Below are 19,482 nucleotides of genomic sequence, written 5' to 3'. Positions count from 1 at the left end.
AACACCTTCAGTTTTAACCTCCTGTAATAAATGAGCACCCAAACTAGCATCATTTCTGCCTGTCATAATAGAAAAAGGAAGAGACAGATCTGGTCTGAACAATATCTAACTCCGACAACTCATTGAAAGCATCCTGACACTCCTGATTTGAATCCCAAACAATATTCTTCTTCAAAAGTTCACACAGGTGTGAAGCTTTCAAAGCTTGTCTGCTACAAAATTTTCTATAGAATCCAGTTAACCAAAAAAATGAATTAAGCTGTTTTTTGTTGTGAGGAGAAGGAAAATTAGCAATAGCATCAAGTTTTTCTTTATTGGGTACAATTCCTTTATCAGATATAATGTGCCCTAAAAGTTTTATTTGTTCCACACCAAATTTACACTTACCTGTTTTCAATGTCATAGCTTCTGATCCCAATTTTGAAAACACATCTCTTAATAGATCCAAATGTTGTTACCAAGTTCTTTAAGTGACCAAAATGTCATCAACATACACAATTAATTTTCAACTCACTTCACTTCCCAAGACAGAATCCAGAGCTCTTATGAATTCAGCTACAGATACATTTAGCCCAAGTGACACAACACAGTATTGAAAACTGCAGTGTACTTTCTGGAATTAGTTTCAAGTGGAATCTGGTGAAATCCAGAGGAAGTCCAAATTACTTATGAATTTTACATGATCAAATTTGTGTAAGAGCTCATCCATGTTCTCAGGATGATCATTCTCTCTGTAAATAAAATTATTAAGATGTCTAGAGTCCAAAACAATTCTCACTCCACCATTTCTCTTATTTAACACAACCAAAGGTTTATTGTAAGTACTCCTACTTCTCTCAATTACACCTCACATTTCCATTTTCTGAATTGCTTTCTCCACATTTTTCCTTTTCAAAAACTGTATAGTATATGGTATGAGAAAGAAAGGTTGATGATCTCTAAGGCAAAGCATGCACTGATAGCCTTTCACTTTCCCTGGTCTTTCACTGAACACATTTCTAAATGCCAATAACACATTCTTAAGTTGTTCCTTTTGTTGATCATTAAGCGTTTTAGCTTCTCTCACTTTAGAATCTATTACACTTTCAAAATCCTTATCTAATCAAAATTTGTATTGTCATAAAAATCTGGTACTCACCTTGATTCACAATGTTTTGCAAATAGTTACAAGTTTTCCCAAAGTTTAAAATACAGAAATTAGTTTTTAGGTTCCAAAATAATCAATTCTTTAGCAGGCTCTCCAAAAACAAGCCTCAACTTTCACTATCCAATCTGTACTGAAAATTATATTTGCTTCCAGTCCAGGAATCACTCAGTGTTCATGTTCAAAGGTCCTGTCTTCTATATTAAAAGTTAAAAGCAACTGACATTTCACCAATTTGCTTTGCTTACCTGTAGCTTCTCTTATCTTTACACCTACAATGGGCATTTCCATAAAATTCTTACTATACTTAACCTTGTCTCTAAATTGTTCAGGTATACAACAAATCAGACTACCTGTATCAATCAAACAGTTGCCTAACGACTGATCAATCTTAATTTTAATGTAAGGACACCAAGAAACTGAATAATCCTCTCTGTTGTCAGACACTTTATGTAGGAGATCATGTTCAGTTTCGTCAAATGCTACATCCACACCGTCTTCACAAGGTTTTCTCAAATTTACAGGCACCATAAGATTACTTTGATTACTCATGTTGTCAGATCAATATTGAACACAATGAATAAATTCCATGGCACAACTAAAATCATTCATCACAGAAGGAACACAAAACACATTACTGTCAAAATTACACTTCCTGCTTAGATCCTCTTTCACTTCATTCCACAAATTGGGATACGAATTCTGACTAATCACAGCTAACTTATTCCAGAATGCATCTTTATTTAAATTATCATCAATCAGTCCCAAACAAACTTCAAAAAGTTTTCACCTTTATTCTCCAGGCTCACAAATACCTCACCTCTACTGTTTGGATCATTACTCTGCATGACAGTAATGAAAAACTGTTCTGACTGGACTGGTATTCCATGACCCTCACTTACAACATCACATACAGCACTTACCTTACTTTGAGAGGAGAAAAGATTACAATTAACTTTCAGGTTTACTTAGCTTGTCATGTTGAGATGGCTCCAGTTCTTCTTGTCTAGGGGTCTAATTCTTGAAGCTGAAAATCTAAAATCAGGTCCTCACAGTTGATTTGAACTAAATAAACTGAAAGATTGTTGTTGCAGAATTTTGTACATAAATATATTTTCCACTGACTTTATTATATTGTAGTATGTGGCGTCGATCCATGGCTCGATAGGCCAGAACATCATATGTGTATTATGTCTTCGAGTTGATCTTTGTTTTGTATACTTCCAGGACCTGAGTTCCCACCTAGTCTTCGACCTGTACTTATGTCATGTAATAAAAGTATTGCTGATTAGAAGAGAGAACCGTGGTCATTACCTTACCACCTTGATATCTCCTTCAGTGGCCCACCAAGCCAATGTGAACATGCTGGAAGCAATTGGGAGGAGCGGTGAAGCTGCCTAGTGGGGGCGATGTGTGCCGCGAAACTTTATTTTGTTGGCACGGAATGCAGGCACGGGCCCAAGCTTGGCAGTCGCGATGCATGTGGCACCAGACGAAGCACTCTGGTAGAGGCTCTGACACCTGGATGAGCTAGGTTGTGTAATTTGTCGAACACTTGTCTCTGTAGATGTTTGGGTATGAAGGGACGCAGTGTACCAGTTGATTTGTCACACCAAAACTCGCCTATGACACCGGAAAAGGTGGATCGCACAGGTTTGAGTGACGAGCTGTGATCAGAAATAAGGAGGTCCATAGTGTCCGTGTCAGCAGACTGCAGCTCAGGCAAGTTAGAGAGGTCTATCAGAGTTGTGAGAGCGCTGACACGAGACAAAAAATCTGCGACCACATTCTGTATCATATGTCAGAGGTAAATTGCAATATAAAGTCCAAATGACAGAAGCGTCTCGATGGAGGGTCAGTCAGGGGATTCTTTACAGCAGCAACCAAAGGTTTATGTTTGGTTAAAATGTCGAAGCCCCTACCCTCAACCTCGGCGCGAAAGTGTTTCACAGCCTCGTAAACTGCCAAGAGCCCCCCACCAAAGGCTGAGTACTTTTTTTGAGTGCCGTTGAGCTTCTTAGAAAAGAACAGCAAAGGAGAGTAGTATCTCTGACAGTGTGGCTGAGGACAGCACCTACTGCGGTATCACTGACATCCACAGTAATTAAAAATCAAGCGTCCGGATGCGGGTGGGCAACAGTCACTGCGTTTGCTAGTAGGTGCTTCAGTTTGTCAAAAGCTTGTTCCATGGCAGGGGTCCAGGGTACTGGGCAGATACCGTGTTAGAACTTCAAGTTTAACACATATATTTCGGAACGACACAACAACACATATAAGTCACAGAGTAAGTTGACAAGCAAGACATTTGTACACGTTAGCATTCGAATGAGCACTGAGTCCCAGTCTAGCGGCCGCTGCTCGACTGGCCGCATAGGTGGCGCAGCTGCTGCATAGCTGGCAGACAGCGCCGCACGTAGAGGATGCGCGTAATTGCGCGGCAGCACTTTGAATGATCGGCGAGTCACAACACTTTTCCCCCCTTTGAAATTGTTGCACTGGTCTTGATGGAGGTGTCCTGGAGATGGCTAACGTCCATAGGTGTTGGTTGACTCGCCGTAAAGTCTCGAGGAGGAGGCTTCCCGTACGGATGGAAGTGTCCCCAATGATAACGGGTCAAGATGACAGGAGACGTAGGGGTCGAATCTGCTGGGGCCCCATGCACCAATCTGCCCGTTGCGGCAAGTCCAGTTGATATGACAGGAGACATGGGCGATGTGTCACGTCCGTTGGAGGAGGAGGCAAGTAGATTTGCTCTGACAGAGGATGGTCCTCCGGTTCCTGCATGGGCACGTCTCCTGGTGGCGTCGGTTCCGGTGCTGGCATCGCGATGACGGTGAGAGGGCTGCGTTGTGAGTATTGAGAGATGCCTAGATCCCAAGCATCAGGTAGAGCCAAAGGTGGTGTGGCGGCATTCAGAACAGGCCTTGCTGCCACCCGAGGCCGAAGCTGGTCCGAATGACGCACTGCAACACCCGCTTCGTCTGGATTTCATACAGGCGTGTGCCACGGTGTTGTAAAATGCGGCCCGGGCTCCATTTTGGCCGCCTGCCATATCCCCGTACCCAGACGAGGTCGTCGGCGGTGAACCAGCCAAGTGAAGGCACCCGCGGCCATGAGGTGGGAGGCCGCAGAAGATGAAGTAGCGTGCGGGGCTGTCGGCCATGTAAGAGCTCAGCCGGGCTGTGGTCGCCCATGGGGGTGAAACGGTAAGACGCCAGAAACTGGAGAAGCACATCATCAGCAGCAGAAGAAGTCAGAAGTTTCCGCATCTGAGCCTTAAATGTGCGGATCAGTCGTTCAGCCTCACCGTTGGATTGTGGATAGAACGGCAGGGCCGTGACATGCATAACGCCGTGACGAGCACAAAAATTCGCAAATTCGGAAGAGGCAAATTGCGGACCATTATCAGTAACAAGAGTAGAGGGGAGGCCTTCCAAAGAAAAAATGCGGGTGAGAGCACTGGTGGTTGCCGCGGTGGTAGGTGACGTGCAACGGACAATGAAAGGAAAGTTAGAGTAGGCGTCAATTACGAGGAGCCAATAAGTACCTAAAAAGGGTCCTGCAAAGTCAGCATGAATGCGCTCCCAGGGCTTCTCATGCGAAGGCCACGGTGACAAAGATGACTTCGGGGCAGCGGCCTGTGACGCACAAGGGCAGCAGGCAGCGACCATGTGTGTTATTTCAGAGTCGATGCCAGGCCAGTACACATGACGGCGCACCAGAGATTTTGTGTGAGACACACCCCAGTGCCCTTGGTGAAGGAGGCGCAAGACCGAAGCACGCAAAGACGCAGGTACCACAACACGCGGTGAAGCATTGTCAGTGGAGAGGAGGATAACACCATCCCTAGCCGTGAGGCGGTAGCGCAAAGTGTAGTAGTTCCGCAATGGATCAGAAGTCTTAGTGGACGGGCGATCTGGCCAACCCTTCTGAATACAGCGTAAAACCTGGGAGAGGGTAGGGTCAGAACCCGTAGCAGCCGCCAGCCTGTCCCCAGTGATGGGGAACATGTCCACAACCCGCTGCTTGGCAACATCCAGGTGGAAACACAAAAGTTTGTCCCTATCGAATGCCTGATCAGGACCCATGGGAAGGCGAGACAGAGCATCAGCATTTGCATGTTGAGCAGTTGGCCAGAAATGAATCTCATAATTGAAACGGGACAAGTAAAGAGCCCAACCCTGGAGGCGGTGTGCAGCCTTGTCGGGAAGTGACGTCGATGGATGAAACAAGGAAACAAGTCGTTTGTGATCCATAACAAGATGAAATTTTGAGCGCCGGTATCCACTTGCATGCGAACATCTCGCCCAAGGATTTGGACAGTGAGGAATAACTTCCCTGAAAGGGAAGAAGTGCAACTGACAGACAACACAGAATCAGAATCAGCATCATATTCATGAACATCATGTATGCTGTCGGATTTGCAAACGGAAGACACATGACCTTTCTTTTTGCAGTTGTGACACACAGCCCAACGTTGGGGACAATCCTCGCGTGAATGTTTCGTAAAACACCGCGGACATGAAGGAAGTTGCTGGGGGTTTTGCTTTAGTTTCTTAGCGGGTTGTTTACGGCTAGGCCGAGGCTACGCATGGGAGTGCACTGCGGCCACGTCGGCCAGCGGGAACACGCCGCACGCGTCGTCAACAGCGCACAGAGGTTGTATTTCCCCGACATCACCCCACGACTCTATTTGCGCCCCAGCGGCGCGAGAAATTTCAAAAGACTGCGCAATGGAGAGAACTTCATCTAGAGGCAGATTCGCCAACTGAAGGGCATGTTGCCGAACTTCTTTGTCGGGCGCCGACTGGATAATAGCATCCCGTACCATGGAATCGGCATACGATTCTTTGTGAATGTCAGTAACAAATTGACACTTTCGACTGAGCCAGTGAAGTTCAGCAGCCCAAGCACGATAGGATTGATTCAGTTGTTTTTGACAACGATAAAAGGCAACACGAGAGGCTACCACATGCGTTTTCTTTTGAAAATAGACAGACAGAAGTGAGCACATTTCAGCAAAGGACAAAGACGCAGGATCCTTCAAAGGAGCCAATTGTGACAACAACCGATACATTTGAGGTGAAATCCAGGAAAGGAACAGAGACTTACATGGTTGTTCGTCCGTGACATGAAATGCCAAGAAGTGGTGTCGAAGACGTTTTTCATAATCAGACCAGTCTTCCGCCGTCTCGTCGTAAGGAGGAAATGGAGGTATAGCCAACAATGAGAAACGCCCCGCATTTGACGCCGTGACGAAATCACGAATCGCCGCTGTGAGAAGCGTTTGCTGTTCAAGGAGATTTTGCAATAGTTGCTCGACAGTAGCCATGGAACCCTGTGAGTCAACGGTGAAAAGGAAAAACCCACTACCTCGTCGCCAATTGTTAGAACTTCAAGTTTAACACATATATTTTGGAACGACACAACAATACATATAAGTCACAGAGTAAGTTGACAAGCAAGACATGTGTACACGTTAGCATTCGAATGAGCACTGAGTCCCAGTCTAGTGGCCGCTGCTCTGCTGGCCGCTTAGGTGGCGCAGCTGCTGCATAGCTGGCAGACAGTGCCGCACGTAGAGGACGCGCGTAATTGCGCAGTGGCACTTTGAATGATCGGCGAGTCACAACATACCGGTCATATTTTTGCCAGCAAAGGCATCTGTTAGGGGAGCCTGAATCTCGGCTGCGGCAGGCAAGTGCTTCCTATATTAGTTAATTGTTCCAATGAACCTGCGCAGCTCCTTAAATGAATGAGGGCATGGCAAATCCAAAACAGGTTTGATTTTATCCTCAGGAGGAGTGAGGCCCTTAGCTGACATGATGTAGCCTAAGAATCCTACTGAAGTCTGGTGCAACTGGAGCTTATTATTATTCAGTTCAACACCGGCAGTGGTAAGAGTGTCTTTAACAATCTGCAAATATTCCTTGTTCTTTTGCAAAGTAGGACTGAAAATAAGAATGTCATCCAAGTAAACGAAACAAAAATCCAGATGAAACAACACCTTGTTTATGAATCTCTGCCAAGTTTGTGCAGCGTTGCGGAGGCCAAAGGGCATGAACCGGTACTGGAAAAGGCCGAAAGGTGTTGTAACAGCTGTGTTTTCAATATTCTCTGGTGCCATTGGAATTTGATGACAGGCCCTCCTACAGTCCACTACCAAGAAATATTTGGCGTCTGCAAGAGCATGGTTAAAATCCACAACATTAGAAACTGGGTACTTGTCCATGATAAGTACGAGTACAAGAGTTCAACTTAGTATAGTCGCCAACCATACACCAGGTGCCATCGCTTTTTGCGACAAAGTGGATAGGCGAGGCCCAGCATCCGGCAGATGGTTCGATGACGCCGGTTGTTAAAAGATCGTCTATTTGTTCGCGAGCCACTTTCATGAGTTCTGGCTTGAGACTGCGTGGTGGGCAAGAGATAGGCAGTCCATCTTGCATGTCTGTAACCACGGAAACGCAAGATGCAGGACACGAGGCAACTGTCTGTGGAATAGTGTGCGCGCGTGGCTGCTAGGCTGGGTTGTGGCGTGGACGGTGAAAGTTTGCGTAAGGGTGGCTGGGAGTGACAAACAAGTGAGCTACATGAATCAAGGTTGGTACACTGTTTATTAGTAACCGAAGGCGCCGCTGTCGAGCTTGGTGGCAGTAGCAGGCATGAATGAACAGCTGATGGCAGTAAATCAAAAACAGTAACCTGCGCCTGGGAAGTTAGCTGCCCAAGCGAGGAGGGGGATGAATGTACGCTCAAATTAACACAGTTAGAGCTGGCGGTAGCGCGGACACTGTGCAGTTTATGTGGCAGACGGTCACAAATGCACTCGGGTGCGAGAACACTGTAGTGGCACCAACTAACCTAATGTGTTGCCGAGGCGTCGTCTGCTGCAAGCTGCTGCCGTGCCGAAGATAACTCGTTACTTAAGTCATTAAGGTGACAGCGTAGCTCAAGTTTTTCCAAGCGCAGGCATGTAGACTCGACATGCTCCGTGAGCCACTTATTGGTCCATGACAAGAGCTCAGAGGAGGATTTATTACCCTTCCTAGCCAGGTGGACCTGTTTAGCAGTACTATTGACACTCAATGAAGCACACGGGATGTGTTCCTACATAGGGTGGTAGAACACTGTATTCCTGATGGGGTCAGGCCACAGTTTGTGGTGTCATAGAAAGTCGATGCCCAAAATGGGATCGTCGATTTCAGCCACCAGGAAGGACCACTTCAGGTTGCACTTAGGCGAGAGGGACACTGCATATGAAGTAGAACCTAAGCATGACAAACTAGATGAGTTTACAGCACACAGGACAGTTTTGTGTAGTCTGATCTTCTCGGTAGCAAGACGAGATGGAAGTCGGGAAACATCTATGCCTGTGTCGATGAGAAAGTTTGTGACAGAGTTCAAGTGACAGACGTAGACTCGTCCATTCGAAGCATTAGTGTTGGACATTGAATGGAGCATGGGAAGGCGCCTGTTGTTTACGTCACGGGAGATGGTGCCGCTGCCTACCTGTGGTTGAAGTTTTTGTAGGAGAATGGCGGTTTACAATTGCGTGCTTGTTCCGCGCATTTTGCATGGAAGAAACAGTATTTATGGGCAGACGTCTGTTCCTGCGAGTGGTCAGACGGCGGCGGCCCAGATCTTCTGCAGAGTTAGATGTGCTGTTGTTGTGCGGACGTGAAGATGCCGGTAGTTTGGCGATCTTGACAGACTTACGTTTAGTGGGGCGAACTTGTTGGGGCCCTTGTTGTGGTTGGAAACTGGCGTAGCTGCTGGATTGCTGGGCATGGCATTCACGTAGTAGAGCGGAGTAAGCTCAGTTGGTGATGCACAAGCATTCACTACTTAGTCTATCTTGGTAGGTGGAGATGGCCGTTTGGACAGACGGAGGCAGCTTTTCCATCCAAATCTCGGTGAGCATGGCGCCTGGCATGTCGCATTCACTGACGAGAAGTCAAAGGCATCGCCACAGCTGGGATGGAGATCTGTTGCCAAGGCGTTCTTCATAGATGAGCTGTCGAAAGTTTTCTCTTCTTGTCTTGGAGATACATTCCAGTATTGCTTGTTTAGCTGTAGCTTACTTCTTGTTCGGAGGAGGTGACTTAACCAGATCATAAATTAAGTCGACACGGTCAAGGAGGTGGTTCATGAGCCATGTGAAACGGGCATTGTCATCAAGTGCACAGACACTGAAAGTTTGCTCGACCAGGTTGAACCAGAATTGCGGGTGGGCAGGTTTGAATGCCGGAAGTTTCAGTAGATTCAAAGAACTGGCTGTCGAAGAATGCGGGCAGCCGCTCGCGGAAACAGGAGTAGGCAAGTCAAAGTTAACTCTGCACTGTGAGGGTGGTAGAGAGGAAGCAGACGTGCCAGCTGTGTTCATAGTAGCTGTGCTCATAGGGGAAGCAAAATCCGTTAGCAGGAAGCCCGGCGTGGAGTGAAGCAGGACTGGTTGCTGCGGCAGAAGGTCAAAGTGGTCATGGTGGTTGCTTGACAGGTTATTTTGCAATTGGTCCTCCACATCTGCAGTGAAATTGTCCATCACAGAGTCACTGATGAGTTTGGTGGAACCTGATGCACTCAAATTACTGCACTGATGAACACTCGGAGTAACAGGTTGGGGAATGTCATTCACGTAGTGTGCAAGTGGTGCGGAGTGATACACACGTGGAGCTTGCACATTCAAAAAGGCGTCCTGTTGTGGCACATTATGAAAACTATGCTCCCCACTATTTACAGTACTTGCTTTAAAGTTCAGTATCAGTGTGGAGTGGTTTCTTGTACTGCTGTGCATCGAAAACTGAAGCACTTTGGGGCTAACAAAGCCAGAGTTGGAGATCGCTGGTGTCATGTTCAAAACCACTGCACCTGACGAGATCCCTGGGTTCTCGAGGCTATAGGACTGCGGAAATTCACATCAGGCACTGACTACAGCTGGCATGCTTGAGTTTAGTTGCTGTTGCTGGTGAAAACCGGGCAGTGGAGGCGTGTTGTAGAAAGAAGGCCATTGTGTAGTGGACAAAGGTCCGCGCGGAATGTGGAAGCCGGCACAGTAGTCACTTTCTACTTGGTTCGATGGATTATTCGAACTTTGGGGTCACCACCGAAGGAGATATCAAGGTGGTAAGGTAATGACCATGGTTCTCTCTTTTAATCATCAATACTTTTATTACACGACAAATGTACAGGTCGAAGACTATGCGGGAACTGAGGTCCTGGAAGTGTATCCAAAACAAAGATCAACTCGAAGACATAATACACATATGATGTTGTGGCCTATCAATCGGTGGATTGACACCACAATATTTTCCTTTGTTGTTTGATTTTTTCATATTATTTTATGTTTTATGTTTTTATTATTTTGGGTTTTTAGTTAAGATACCTATGTTTTTGGTTCATATATGACTTCCTAAGGCTCTATTTCTGGTAGAATGGTTCTTGTAGGTTTATTGTTGAAGTTAGGAAGTTATGGAATTTTTCATGTGATGAAGATTATTTCTTATTTGGGGTTGAAGTTTAATTATTTCTGGTTATCTTTGAGATTATCTTGTGGTGTTATTGTTAGATTTATTTGTTTTTGCCAAGCTGATGTAATTGCTTATTCTTCTGTTGCTCATATAAGAATTGTTATTGCTGGCTTGATAACCATGAAACGATGGGGTTGTATAGATTAACTATCTCTGTTGCTGGGTCATGCTTTATGTTCTTCCGGTTTGTTGTTTTTATCTAATATTATTTATGAGCATTTAGGTAGATGAAGACCATTAATTAACAAGCATATAAGTAATTTAATGCCTAGAATGGTTTTGTGGTGATTTCTTTTAAGATCATCAAATATGGCTTATTCTCCTTCATTAAATTTGGTAGGTGAGTTAAGATTATTAACTAGAATTATGTCTTGATCTTCTATTACATTTTTGCTTCTTTTCTTTTAATCAATATTTTAGAGCTATTTATACTTTATAGATATATTCTTATTTTCAGCATGGTAATTATTATTCTGGGGATTAATATTGTTCTCTTGGTTACTTTCAGGTGTATCATCTTTTACTTTAACATTGATTCCTTTAAATATTCTTTGTTTTAAAAGGGTGAATTTGTTTAATATGCTAAGGTATTTTATTTAAAAATATTGTTTTGTGTGATCAATGATATGAAGTTTTTCATCTTAGGCTATGTATTCATTTTCTATTTGGTCTTTAGGTTTTTTTCTTTGTATTTCTCTAGAACTGTCATTTTTATTTTGGGTATTTATCATTTAATCATTGATTATAGAGTTTTGTTGAGTGAGATTTTTTAATTTAAATAGTTTGATGGTTTTGATGACTTTAATTTAGATTGAATATCTCTATTTTTAATGTCTTTTGTCATATATAGTTCTTCTTTGGAAATTTATTATAGAAAGGATTATATTTCAGGTGTGAAGAATATAAATTATTTTATTATCATTGTTTTAATATTTATTCTTTCAATAGGGTTTTTAACTATTAGTCCTAATTTGATTAAAATTTTATTGGGTTGATATGGTTTGGGATTGGCCTCTTACTGTTTAGTTATTTATTATCAAAATGTAAAGCCTTATAGTGCTAGTATATTAACTGCTTTATGTAATCGGATTGGTGGTGTTACTTGTTTTAATTTCTATTGTTTGAATATTAAATTTTGGTGGTTGCAATTATATTTATTATTACGACTTTAATTCAAGTTCTTTTGAAATAAGGCTTATTACTATATTAATTGTTTTATCTGCAATATCTAAGAGAGCTCAGATTCCTTTTTTCCTTGCTTCCTACTGCTATAGCTTCTCGTACTGCTGTTTCTGCCTTGGTTCATTCTCCTACTCTTGTTTCTGCTGGGGTTCATTTCTTAATTCATTTTAGGCTGATATTAGACTTATAGTTGTGGTTGATTTTTACTTTGGTTGTATAGTTCTATTTATGGCTGGCGTGGTGGTGATTTTTGTGTTTGATTTAAAGAAGATTATTGCTCTTTCTACTTTAAGCCAACTTGGTTTAATAATGAATATTTTAGTAATGTGTTATCCAAAGCTTGCTTTCTTCCATTTGTTGGCTCATGCTTTATTTAAGGCTTTGTTATTTATGTGTGCAGGTTCAATAATTCATAATTCACAGGATTCTCAGGATATTCATTTTATAGATTCCATTGTTAATTTTATACCTTTTTTGGGGAACATATGCACAAACTCCAGAAATTAGCCATAAGACTAATAACCAAACATAGTAGTCGAGCTCATTGCAAGGATCTGTTCAAAACACTGGGGATTTTAAGTGCTCCATGTGAATACATTTACCAGTCAGTTGTACACATCAATAATAACATTTGTAATTCCTGCACAAACAGCTCTGTCCATTACCATGGAACAAGATCTAGACTCAATTTACATTTACCAAGAAAAATTAAACATAAAACTCAAAACAGCATTTTCTGTCAAGGAATAAAACTGTACAATAACCAAAAGAGATTGAAGATATTACAAAAATACACTTATTTAAAAAGGCAGGTAAATAGTACCTGTTATGCAACACATTTTATACATTGAAGTATATGAGTGAAAACAGAGTAGGGGTTTGGTAACAAAAATCTTATACAAATAAATAATAATAATGATTATAAAACATCCAACATTTCACATAACACCTTCACACCATGTTTTTTCCTTCTTTTTTCCTTTTCTAGAACTACTTACCCCCAAGCTATGCATAGCAAAATACTAACACCTCTTCCTCTTTCTGAGCTCAACATCTCACTCATTATAGATTAGATAGCGATATGCTGATTCAGTTTTTCAGGATAGCCAATGGGAAGTTGCAGTACAGAAAATGGCCCAAAGATCACCAGTGTGTGTGTGTGTGTGTTTGTGTGTGTAGTGAGTGAAGTGTTATGAAATGATGTGTATATAGTGTGTGCAGTGACTGATAGTGAGATATGAGTGAACAGTGTGGCATTACATTATTTAATAAGTTATTTGTAAAAAAAAAAAGTATTGTATACCAGGAGTAAATTTAATGATTACGTCCAACTATAAGTCTGTAAATGTATGTATATATGAATTAGCTTATTTTAAATTGGCCTAAACATGTAAATACTTTGACATAACCTATATCCTTGTTAAAAGATATCTACAGATGAATAAAGATACTACTACTACTACTACTACTACTACTACTACTGCTACCTTTAACTTCCATTTCTTTTAATGTTTCTAGTTTGTCTTTATGTGGTATGCCTTTCTTGGCTGAGTTTTATTCAAAGGATTTAATTCTTGAGACGGTTTTTTGAGATGAATTAATTGTTTTATTTATTTCTTCATTTTTTTTCTACAGGTTTAACTGCTTCTTATTCTTTTTGTTTGTATTATTATTCATTATCTGGAGATAATATTTTTTACTTGAGATTTTCTTTTGACAGTAAAGGCTGTTATATTTATTTGGTATAACTGGTTTATTGTTTGTTGCTGTTTTGGTGGTAGCCTTTTGTCTTGATTAATGTTTCTTATTCCTTATGTGAATGCTTTGCCTTATTATTTGAAATTTTTTATAGTTATTGTTGTTGTTTTAGGTGCTTATTTAGGTTATCTTATTTCTCAGATTAATTTTTCTCATAGATTATTTTATTTTAATATGTTGGCTTTTGTTAGATTTTCTCATTCTACATGATTTATATCTTCCCTTTAAACTTATTTATTTATTTATTTATTTTGAGTTCCATAGATCCATATGGAAACATATCCATGGATTTAGAATGAGTCAAGGTTTTTACAGATTTTTGTTTTGTGCACAGATACATTGACCCTATCATTGGATTAAAGAAACTGTGAAGCTTAGCATATACCCTTACATATTAGTTAAGATACAGGACATCTGAAAGAATATACAGTCATACATAAATTTGGGTATTATTCTTAAGTTATACAGGTGTCATATACAGACATACATAAATTTGGGTATTGTATTAAGTTACACTGTACTTACAGAGTATGATTAATCAATTGTAGAGGTCACACAGTAAGTTTTAAGCACAAACAAGAGATTCTATGCATTTTTGCTATGAAACTCATCAATACTGTAACAAGATTCATCTAAAAGGAACTGCTTCAGATTTTCTTTAAACTTTGGCATGTTTCCAACCATGATGCAAGTATAGCTATCACACACCCTACAGACAAGATTTAACTGGTGAAATTGTAAACGATGTTTTTAGAAAATCATTAAGTGGTTCTCTGCAAATGGGGTCTCATTAAACTTTGACAAAACACAGTATATACAGTTCCACACAGTAAATGGAATGAGACCATTAATAAACATAGACTTCAATCAGAAATTGGTAGCTAAGGTAGAATATTTAAAATTTCTAGGTGTATGCATTGATGAGGGGTTGAACTGGAAAAAACACACTGAGAATCTGCTGAAACATTTGAGTTCAGCTACTTATGCTATTAGGGTCATTGCAAATTTTGGCGATATACATCTGAGTAAATTAGCTTACCACGCCTATTTTCATTCTCTGCTTTCGTATGGTATCATATTCTGGGGTAACTCATCATTGAGTAAAAGTGTGTTCATTGCACAAAAGCATGTAATCAGAATAATTGCTGGAGCTCATCCAAGATCATCCTGCAGACACTTATTTAAAGAGCTAGAGATCTTCACTAAGGCCTCACAATATATACTAAATTTGTTACTAACAATCCGAATGAATTCAAAAGTAATAGCAGTGTACATGGCTACAACACTAGGAGAAAGGATGATCTTCACTACTCCAGGTTAAATCTAACTTTGGCTCAGAAGGGGGTAAATTATGCTGCCACAAAAGTCTTTGGTCACTTACCTAATAGCATCAAAATTCTGACCATATAGCATTTAAAAGGAAATTAAAAGAATTTCTTAATGGCAACTCCTTCTACTCATTAGATGAATATTTGGAAAAAAAATTGAATTGTCATGTAATATTTTGTCTAATGTAATATCTTGTATAGACACCTTTTATTAACCTGACACATTCCACATCATTACGAAGGGTCGTATTCATGGTCTATGGGACAAGTACTAATCTAATCTAATCTAATCTAGCTCTTTAATGTGCGGTGGGAGGGCATTAAAAATCTTGGTGCCACTGTATAAAATCCCCTTCTGGACCATGCTTTTCGTTTTTAGCTCATAATGGATATCCAGTTTCCTTCGGGTGTTATAACTGTGGTACGAGCTATTGATTTTGAATAAGTTGCTATTTTTTTAAACAAAGCACATCAGGAAAAAAATATATTGGGCAGGTGTTGTAAGGACTTGTAGAGCTCTAAACAGATCCTTGCATGAGTGCCTAGGATGTATTCCACACATAATTCTTATTGCTCGCTTCTGTGCATGGAACACTTTTTTTGCTATTGGTTGATTTCCCCAAAATATTATACCAGAGGCCATAAGTTAGTGAAAAATAGCCAAAATATGCAGTTTTTATTGTGCTCATTTCCTTAGTGTCTGAAAGTATTCTGAAGGCAAACGTTGCTGAGCTTAGCCTTTTCCACAGATCTTGAATATGGTGGTGCCACTTCATTTTGCTATCTATACGCAGACCCAAGAATTTGGAGGACTCAACCTTCAAAAGCTCATGCTCGCCCATTTTTAGGTTCATTTTATTAGTTACATTTGTGTTAGAAGAGAAATTAATGTAATTTGTCTTTTTTAGGTTGACTGTAAGGCCATTGGTTTCAAACCAGTTTGTCAAATCTTCAAAAGCTTTATTTGCAGCCTCATTTGAGACATTCCCTGAGAGATTATTAACTGATAAAGTGGTGTCATCAGCAAACATGAGTATTTTCCCATATTCTGTACATAGTGCTAAGTCATTTATAAATATTAGAAAGAGCAGTGGGCCCAATACTGTGCCTTGAGGTACTCCTGCAGTAATGGAGCACCATTCTGAAGATACCTGGCCACCATGCAGTCCTTCCACGATTACTTTCTGCTTTCTACCACAAGGATTCAAGCCACATGCCTACAGTTCCATCCATTCCTAGGGTCTTGGCTTTACTCAAGAGAATATGGTGACTTACACTGTCAAAAGCTTTTGACAGGTCACAAAATATTCAAACTGTCATCATATTATTATTTATGGCTTCCATAACATTGTCAACAAAGGCATGTATTGCATCCATGGTTGATACCCCTTTCCGACAGCCAAACTGGCTACTGCTGAGGATGTTATGTTTACGAAGATGCTCAACCATTCTGCTATGCACCATTTTCTCTAGTACCTTGGAGAAAACTGTGAGTTATGAAATTGGTCGATAGTTTGTAGCCTCAGTCTTTTCTCCCTTTTTATAAATTGGTCGTATAAGCCCATATTTTAGCCTGTTGGGAAAAACACCATCTTCCAATGATGTATTACTAATATGGCAGAGGACTGTACTTATTTCTTTACAACAGTATTTCAGTATCTTGCTGGAAATGTTGTAAAGTCCAGCAGAATTTTTACATTTTAAAGACATAATTATTTTTTCTAATTCTATCAATGTAGTTTTTCGAAAATGCATCTCATCTATTTTGTTAGTTAAGGTGTTATGCAAGTATTCTGTAGCTTTCTTTACAGGACCCTGGCATCCCATTTGGTTGGTGACTGTTAGGAAATGTTTGTTACAGATATTAGCCACCATTTTGGGAGCATCCACCGAAAGGCTCCCAGTTCTTAAGCTAATCACTTCTTTGGCAAATAGGCTTTTCCCCATCTCGCTTTTAACATATTTCCATATGGTAATCATTTTGTTATTTGATTTGTCAATTTCCTTTTCTAGATACATACTTTTAGATTTCTGGATCACCTTCCTTAATACCTTAGAGTACACTTTATATTGCCCCATCACTGCAGTATTGTTAGACTGTCCGTCTGAGGCATACAATTCTCTCTTTGTTTTACATGAAATTTTGATGCCCTGGGTAACCCATGGCTTAAATGCAGTGTTACATTGATTTTCTCTGACTATTTTATTTGGAAACACATCCTCAAAAAGATTTGATGTTAAATTAATAAATACATTAAATTTTGTGTTGACATCTGCTGAGTTGAATACTTCAGTCCAGTCAACTAACTGTAGCTTCTGCCTGTATGTCTCCATTGTTTCTTTATTTATTGGTCTCACATTTTTACAGATAGCTTTTGGTTTTCTGTTAAGATTTAAATGGGGGATTGTCAGAAGTATAGGTCTGACAACCCAATTAGGACTCAATTGACTTTCAAGCTACTGTGCCTAGACTTATCAACAAACACATTATCAATTAGAGTACCGGAGAGGTCAGTTACCCTAGTGGGAAATTCAACTACTTGCATTAGATTTTAACAGCTCATTAGTTGCTCCAGCTCCATTCTGTCATTTCATTCAGGAAATTTACATTAAAGTCATCTAGTATATGACTGAAACGTTTTTTCTGTTCAATTTTGATTGTAATTATTCCTTTTCGTCTTATTTACCAGAAATTCCTTCCCTAATTGAGTATTGTCATCAAAATTCCTCCTACGATCTTCCACTCAGGGCTTCACGCTATCCACTTTATCAACATAATTCAATAAATCATTAATATTACCCCTAGGGGCTGCTACAGGCAATTCTCTAACTTTCTCAGGTGACTTCGTTTCTAAACCCACAATTATTGATTCACTAACTAGGCCTTTGACCAGATATTTCAGTTTGTTTATCCAAAGCTGACAGAAACCTTGCACAGTACTCTTCCTAGAGTCAAATCTCTCTCTACCAAAATTCACTCAAAATTGTCTGCTGATTCTCTTTGGACCAATATTCATCTAAAAATGCTTTCTCAAAGCTTTTCCACAACGTACAGCTATCAGCTACCTGAGCTGCTCATCCATAACATCCCCTTTCAAAAAACATCTTACAAAAGACATTTTCTCTTTGTCATTCCATGTTTCAAGCAAATCATTAAATTCCCCAACGAAATTCAGTGGATGCTTTTCCCCATATGGTTCAAAATTATTAAATTTCTTACAACTACCAATTGATGGACTGTTTTGGACACTACGTATTCTATGTTTTTGATTTTGTACCTCTTCCACCTCTTTCTCCATTTCAGCCAATTTGGAAACTACATTTTTATTTACTTTTATCAGTTTTTCCTCTACCACTATTGTACATTTGGTTTCTACCTCTATTTATAAATAATTTTTAATCTGATTGATTTGGCTCTCTCAAGTTTAACCCTGTTTTCAGCACAAAATTTCCTGGCAGCTTTGACTTCATCGTTACACTGGTTTTCAGAAGCCTCCACCCTCCTACTATAGTCATCGAAAAGCTTCATTCTCTCTTGTACACATTTACTACTCATTAATGCCAATTTCTCATTAGTATTCTGCTGTACTTTCTTTATATTTTCATCACAATTTTTAATTACCTCTTCAGCCTTCTTATTTAGTTCTGAAACATTAGAGCTGACTACCGTATCTCCTTTGTAATTTCTTTCTTCAGTTCATCCTTTAAGTTAACCATGTCAGTTTGAACGCTATTTTTCTTTTCCACCCTACTAATTTCGTTTTTATACTACCAATGTCTTCTTTCATACTCATACGACTCACAATTTGCACTAACTTCGCCTCCTCCTTCCATCTGGCATAAACTTTTGCCTTTGCTGATATTCACTAATAGGTTCCTCCTCCTTAACCTTAAGAATTTCATCCACTTCAGTACTATTTTCATCCATTTCGCTCACATCACCACACAATGAATATGGCACTTTTATCATTCCATCTACAATAGGACTTACGTCCCCATCATTCAAAGTTACATTCATGTTTGATTTATAACCACTACTGTCTACAGAACCAGTCCCACTTAAGTCTTTCTCTTCATATAAAAACTTAACCTCTACAGCTTTGTTCTCAGTCGCACTGTTTTGTTTGTTAAGGCCACTCTTTATGTATCACTTAAACTGAAATGACTTTTGCTATGAAATTACCTTATTCTAATTCACTCTTATTCTACTGCTCTGCGGTTGTCATCTTAATCTGTACAGCTGCAGCAAGATGTAATTCTCTTGGCGAGGCATCTGTTTGTGTCCAGTCAGCAGTATCCACCTGCATGCTGACTGGCTGCTCCTGTACTGAGTGGCTGCTTCCATAGAACCCACTTGCTGATTGGTTCCTGTTGTGCTGTGGCGATGAAACCCATGCACTGATTGGCTGTTACACCACTGCACTGCTAACCTCTGTTGAGTTTGAGGAGGATTACCAAGATGGTTGCACCAATAATCACACCGATTTAGCAATAGTTCATTTATTAACCTTAACACATACAAGGATCACAAAGAACTGAA

At 40.3% G+C, this 19,482-nt stretch overlaps 1 pseudogene; it reads left to right on the top strand.

Annotated features, from left to right (window-relative positions):
* Positions 1 to 10,222: 10,222 nt before the first annotated feature.
* On the top strand, positions 10,223 to 17,391 carry LOC126252469 (NADH-ubiquinone oxidoreductase chain 5-like; annotated as a pseudogene).
* Positions 17,392 to 19,482: the final 2,091 nt, after the last annotated feature.

Source organism: Schistocerca nitens, chromosome 4 (genome assembly GCF_023898315.1).
Source record: "Schistocerca nitens isolate TAMUIC-IGC-003100 chromosome 4, iqSchNite1.1, whole genome shotgun sequence".
In the NCBI taxonomy this organism is placed as follows: Eukaryota; Metazoa; Arthropoda; class Insecta; order Orthoptera; family Acrididae; genus Schistocerca; species Schistocerca nitens.
The sequence above is the reverse complement of the archived record's forward strand: the minus strand, read 5'-3'. Positions and strand labels throughout refer to the sequence as shown.